Here is a 5,655-nt window from a genome sequence, read left to right on the forward strand (position 1 = left end):
TTTACTTGAAAAGAACAACTGTATAGACATACTATAGCGACTCAGGCTGGGGTAGCTGACATATATATTTTTCTTGAAAATAAACGAAGCGAGAATGTCGCTTTAAGGAAAGATGTCAGGTGTTGGCAATGATAAAATCGGAGCTTCAACATTTCAAAGCGGAAATTTGAATTTTGGACAACTTCTATCTGCGACGACGGGCGTGGTGGCAGCTTCTCAATACTTAAAGGCTTTTTATTTCCAAATGGCCAGTGCATGATATTACAAAATCTTATGGAGGTAAAAGAGCTATTCAAAGCGCAAGACAGACCAATGGATTTTTTTTTTTTTTTTGACAGAGACAGAGAGAATCAGAGAGAGGGACAGATAGGGACAGACAGGAAGAGAGGGAGAGGAGAAGCATCAATTCTTCGTTGCGGCATCTTAGTTGTTCGTTGATTGACGGCAGGTGGGCTTGGCGGGCTACAGCAGAGCAAGTGACCCCTTCCTCAAGCCAGCGACCTTTGGGCTTAAGCCAGCGACCATGGGGTCATGTCTATGATCCCACATTCAAGCCAGTGACCTCGGGGTCTCGAACCCGGGTCCTCCGCATCCCAGTCCGACGCTCTATCCACTGCGCCACCGCCTGGTCAGGCCAGATCAATGGATTTTCATGTAACGGACTGTAAAAAGTTTATCAGTGAGGTTGCAGACCCCAGACTTCGGCTAACCCTCTGGAACTTAACCACGTGTTGAGCTTTGGCGTCGTATCAGAGAATGGCCACAATATTGGAACAGGCTGCTGGAATTCTCCTCCCCTCCCCACCTGCATATCCGAGCGAGGCCGGTTGCCTTTATTTACCGCGGCCAGGGCAGCATGTTTCTGGGGGGCCGAGTGTAGAGGCGGACTAAGAATCCAGCTGTCTTCCGTGCAGGCCAGACATTGAAGAGATTTGCCAAAATGTGAGACAGCCCCACTCTTCTCTCTTTTGTTTTTGAAAACAGTCATCATTTTACAGAAATATATGACTTCCGTTAGCATGCACTGAGCTTATTTTTGTTTTAAAGTGAGTCGATAAAGGAATACTCAGACATGTTTCAGTTTTAACTTGTAATATGGTAAAATGTTGAGAAACCCATACAAACAGAAACTCTTTGGGCCCTGACCAGGTGGCTCAACTTGGCTAGAGGGTCGTCCGCCATGCTGAGGTTGCGGGTTTGATCCCCACTCAGGGTACATGAAAGAATCAACCAATAAATGCATAGGTAAGTCAAGCAACAAATCATTGTTTCTCTCTCTCTCTCTCTCTCTCTGTAAAAATCAATTTAAAAAAAAGGCGCTTTTTTTTTTGCATCTTAAATAACCTTTTAGTATAAAGAGGTCCTGACACCAAAAATTTTGAGAACTAGTGGTCTAGTGTGTGTGGTGGGAACGAGCAAACAGTTATGCTCAGGGAGTGAGGGCTAATGTGGGTCTCTCTGCAGTGCGTGGGGAAGATGGAGCGACAGCCATGAGGTGGAAGGGCAAGCCAGGAAGGCTCCCAGGAGGAGGTGTCCTTACACTCAGCTACATCGGACTGACGGGAAGAGATTGCTCAAGTCATTGGGACAGAAGGGCTGGTATAAGGAGAGCCCCAGAAACCCACGTGAAGGGTTACCTAAGACTAGAACAGCTGAACCACGACTTCACTGTTTCCCCAGACCAGACGCTTCGGCCTGGATTCATTCCTCCCCCACCCCCTACTCTGTGGGGCTGATGTCCACAGGGACCCAATGTGTTCGGGCCCAGACGCCCCCAGCATGGGCCCCTCTCTCTGACCCCTAGCAGAGAGGCCCGTGGGATGCCCTAGTCAGAACTGGGCCATTCAGCAAGACTATGTCCTGTCCCCCTGCCTGTCCCCCAGACCTCCGAGCCAGGGTCAGTGCAAGGCCTGGCCCCGACTCTCAAGGACACCTTCCTCAGAGGCTTACCCGCTGCTGGTTTGTGATAAATGAGTGAAGTGACCCTTGGCCCCCATCTAAGCATGGGGGCTCCCTGCTGAGAGAACCAAGCCTGTGATAGAGGGGGAGAGGGGCTGAAGCTGGTTGACTCCGTGGGCGAGGGTCCATGATTGAATCCTTCGTACCTCTGTAACTCAGCCTCCGCCAAGCCCCGTGCTGTGCCCACTGCCGGAACCGTCCCATTCAGATCCTCGCTCAGATATGTCGGTTGCCAAGAACAGAGAGACACACACAACTTACCTTGACCGACGGCTTACGGAAGGATGTATGTGGACTGGGCCGGGGGCCGGGGGCCGGGGACTGGTCCTCGATGAGTGTCCCCTGTCCTGGGTGGTCCTGGCTGGTCCCACCACGGTGCACGTCCACTCTCCTGCGTCACCGTCCGGTGTCCCACTCGCCCATCACTCACGTCTCTCAGAATGCGCTGCCTCATGCCTTTGATGCCGCACGGCCCCTCACAGCCTCTCAGGCCCTTCCTCTGCCCCCTCCGGGGGGTAACTGGCCTGCTGCTGCCCTCGGTCAAGCTCCTGGGCGGATTCCAGTTCCAGCCATAGGTCAAGGCGGCCTCTGTCATTAGTGACTGGCTGGCCCCTCGCCAGGTGCCTGCTCTGGTCCACTCAGCCCAGGACCGTGTGCACCCGTGGTTCTCACCAGGCTGACCTCCAAAGGGGCTGAGGCAGAGCCCGGGGACAGGGGCGTGACCCCCAGCAGTTCTGTCCCTACACCCCATGTTTTCTAGGTCAAGGCCCATCTCAAATACGGCCCCTCCAAGAGGCGGGACTTCCTCGCTCTTTCTTCCAGGCTTCCTGGCGCAGGGGCTGGCGGGGAGAAGGCCTGCGTGGGACAGTGGAGAGGGGAGGGGGCCAGCGCCTGCCTGGGACCCCGCCCCAACTTCGGCCAAGTCAGAGGTGAGCACCCGTGGGGCACGGGGCAGGGCACGGAACAAGGTGCCTCCTCTTTGGACAAGGCACTGGTCTCACCTGCTCCTCCCCTCCCCTTCACTACCTGCCACCCCGTGGGCCGTGGGCCGGGGGACAGGGAAGGCACAAAGGCCCTGGCCAAGGTCACAGGGCTGTGCTGGGCCCAGGACTCCTGACTCCTGGGGAGAGCGAAGGAGCGCAGCCAACTCCCTGCCCTGCCCTCACCCCCTGCCCCAGTACAGGACGGGCTGGTGGTGGCCGCTCCTTTCTGCCGCAGGAAGGTGGCTGTGCTCTGACCGGGCCTCCTTCCTGTCTTCTCAGCTGGCTCGGGGCAGAATTCAGTAAATAACACGCTGCCCATTGATCAGAGGTCACTCAGGCCAGGGCCGATCGATGGCCGCAGACAGCCGGGCGGGTTGGTAATGAAGCACCGGCTCCGTGGCGGGGGCAAGGCTGGCCCTGGGACTTAATCTCCTGCCTCCTCCGCGAGGCCACAGCGTGGGTGACAGGAGGGCAGACAGACAAGTCTCTGAGGCCAGGGGCGCGGGGGTGAGGGGCCCGGGGATGGGGTAGAGGTGCGGCGTGTGGAGTTGGGGCAGCTTCCCGGGGGTGAGGGGCCCGGGGATGGGGTAGAGGTGCGGCGTGTGGAGTTGGGGCAGCTTCCCGGGGGTCCGAGTCCTCACTCCCGTGGGCGGCCTCCCCGCGCTGGCTTCCCTTCGTGCGGCCCCTACCTGACCCCAGCCCTGCCCCTCTACAGAACACATGACATACGCACTCGTCCCTGCAGGCGTAAGGCTGTCTGCCCCTCTGAAGTCACGGTGCGTGGGGGCAGGGCAGGACACCGGAGACCCAACACCAGCTGAACCCAGTCTATGCCAGATCAGATCCTCACAACCGCACGACCGTGTCATCACGTCCACTCACAGACGGGGAAACAGGCTCAGAGAGGAAAACGTTCAACGGTCACAGCTGTCCCGCAACGGGCCGGGCCAGGCAGCCTCCTAAGGTGGTGAGTTCTCCGTCACTTCAGGCATTCAAGGAGAGGTGGGAGGACCCGCTTTGGGTGGGGGTGGGGAGACTCTGGAGGAATTTCTGCGCAAGGTAGGCTTTGGACTATGGAAAACCCCCCGGGGTCTGTTGGGCAGATAAAATGTATTATGCTCACTTTGTTAAAGATGACACGAGGAGGCCGTAGCCCAGGTGATATTAATGTGTGTTGGGGGTGGGCTAAAGGCAGGCAGAATCATTGTAGCCTGGGGCTTGGTTTTGGGATTAAGCCTTTCCTACCCTTTTTTGATGTAGGGCGGTACAATCCAATCATGCCTCAGAGAAGTGACTTTGTATTAGAAACTTCCCTATTTTGTATATTGGATTAAGGGTTTGGATTTCTACACTATAAAATAGGGACGGAGCGGGAGTTTGTGCGCTTGGTTCCTGAGATTAGCAAGAGAGAGCAGAGGAGAGCAGAAGGAGGCCACGTGGAGGAGGCCAGGAGAAGCAGCCAAGATGGCGGAGTGCTGAGTGAGATGCCAGTCTGTGTAGAGTTTGTATCTGGGATAAGGAAGGAGATGGGGAACTGAGGAGAATAAGGTTGGTGAGCTAGAAACCTTTGATTCTAGGAAACTCGGATAAGTCAGTGGCTTTGTGAGCACTGAATGTGACTGGGTTTTGGAGCCCAGTGTGTATTTTTACTTGCCCGCCGGGTGCAAGGTAGGATTAAAGGCTATGGCCCACCAGTTTTTGGCTCCGCTGTTTCTTTACCGACTGTCCGAATCCAATGTGAACCTGCACGGGCTGGGCGGCTGTGATGGCAGCCCTGAGAGCCCTGGCCGTGCCTCCTGGCTTTACAGGTCCTTCCCCACATTGAGCCTGTATTCGTCTTTGGGAAACAAAGACGGAGCGGGGTTTCTGGCTTCCCAACGGCCTCTGCGGACCCTGGGGCATTCTGGGGGCACCGTGGCGGACACACATGTTTGACTGAAGCTCGTTTTCCACGCCAGGTTTTCCGGATCAAATAGGACTTAAAAACAAACACAGGCTGGCAAGTGTGTTCCAGGGCTTTTAACCCGTTTGAAATCACCAGGAAGGCTGCCCTCAGTGGACCTGGGAGAAGGCTTCTCCTGCCTCCGTCTTTAATTGAAGAATACAGCAAGGATGGATAATCCTCTTTTAACTTGCAATTACTTATCTGTAAGAATAGAGGATATAGTGCCCAACGCAAACGCATGTGGAAACTGCTGCTGATAATCCCTTTTTTTTTAAATCTTATCTTCCGCAAAACAGCTTTGTTCTTGTCTTATCTAATCTTATTATAATTGTTCTCTCTCGGCATACATGTGACTATATCAAGTGCATTTGTACTAATCCAGTATGACTTTTATCTGCTTTGCATTTTGTAATTCTACTTGGGTTTCATTTCAGAAAGTGCTCTGCTGTTGCGAATGCGGCGATGTCACCCATACCCAAGTGACCCAGGCTGCCACCGCCCAGTGCTTTCCCAGCAGGGCGGGGCGAGGGGGGTGGGATTCAGGCCAGCAGCCCCTGCCTCTTTCCAGACACAGGGGCCACGGCCTCGGTGAGCCTGGCCGTGGCTGTGGCGACAGCAGCCACGGTGGACACCTGAGTCTGAGCCCCAGGTGCATGGACAGTGGCTGTGGGCGGAGGGGGCTGACCTGCACACCCTTCCCCGTCACCGCCCATGTCCCCTCATCACATGGGTTCTCTTCTCAGCACACACTGTGTTTTCCACAACCGT

At 55.2% G+C, this 5,655-nt stretch overlaps 1 long non-coding RNA gene across 2 annotated transcripts; it reads left to right on the forward strand.

Moving 5' to 3' along the window:
* Nucleotides 1–2,763: 2,763 nt before the first annotated feature.
* LOC136389604 (uncharacterized) lies at nucleotides 2,764–5,233 on the forward strand. 2 transcript variants are annotated; one of them, XR_010748320.1, is made up of 3 exons: nucleotides 2,764–2,888; nucleotides 3,688–3,906; nucleotides 4,901–5,233. It is a non-coding gene; the product is annotated as an uncharacterized lncRNA (long non-coding RNA). The 2 variants fall into 2 exon arrangements; XR_010748319.1 differs by lacking the exon at nucleotides 2,764–2,888 and adding an exon at nucleotides 3,230–3,449.
* The last annotated feature ends 422 nt before the right edge of the window (nucleotides 5,234–5,655 follow it).

Source organism: Saccopteryx leptura, chromosome 1 (assembly GCF_036850995.1).
Source record: "Saccopteryx leptura isolate mSacLep1 chromosome 1, mSacLep1_pri_phased_curated, whole genome shotgun sequence".
NCBI classification, from domain to species: domain Eukaryota; kingdom Metazoa; phylum Chordata; class Mammalia; order Chiroptera; family Emballonuridae; genus Saccopteryx; species Saccopteryx leptura.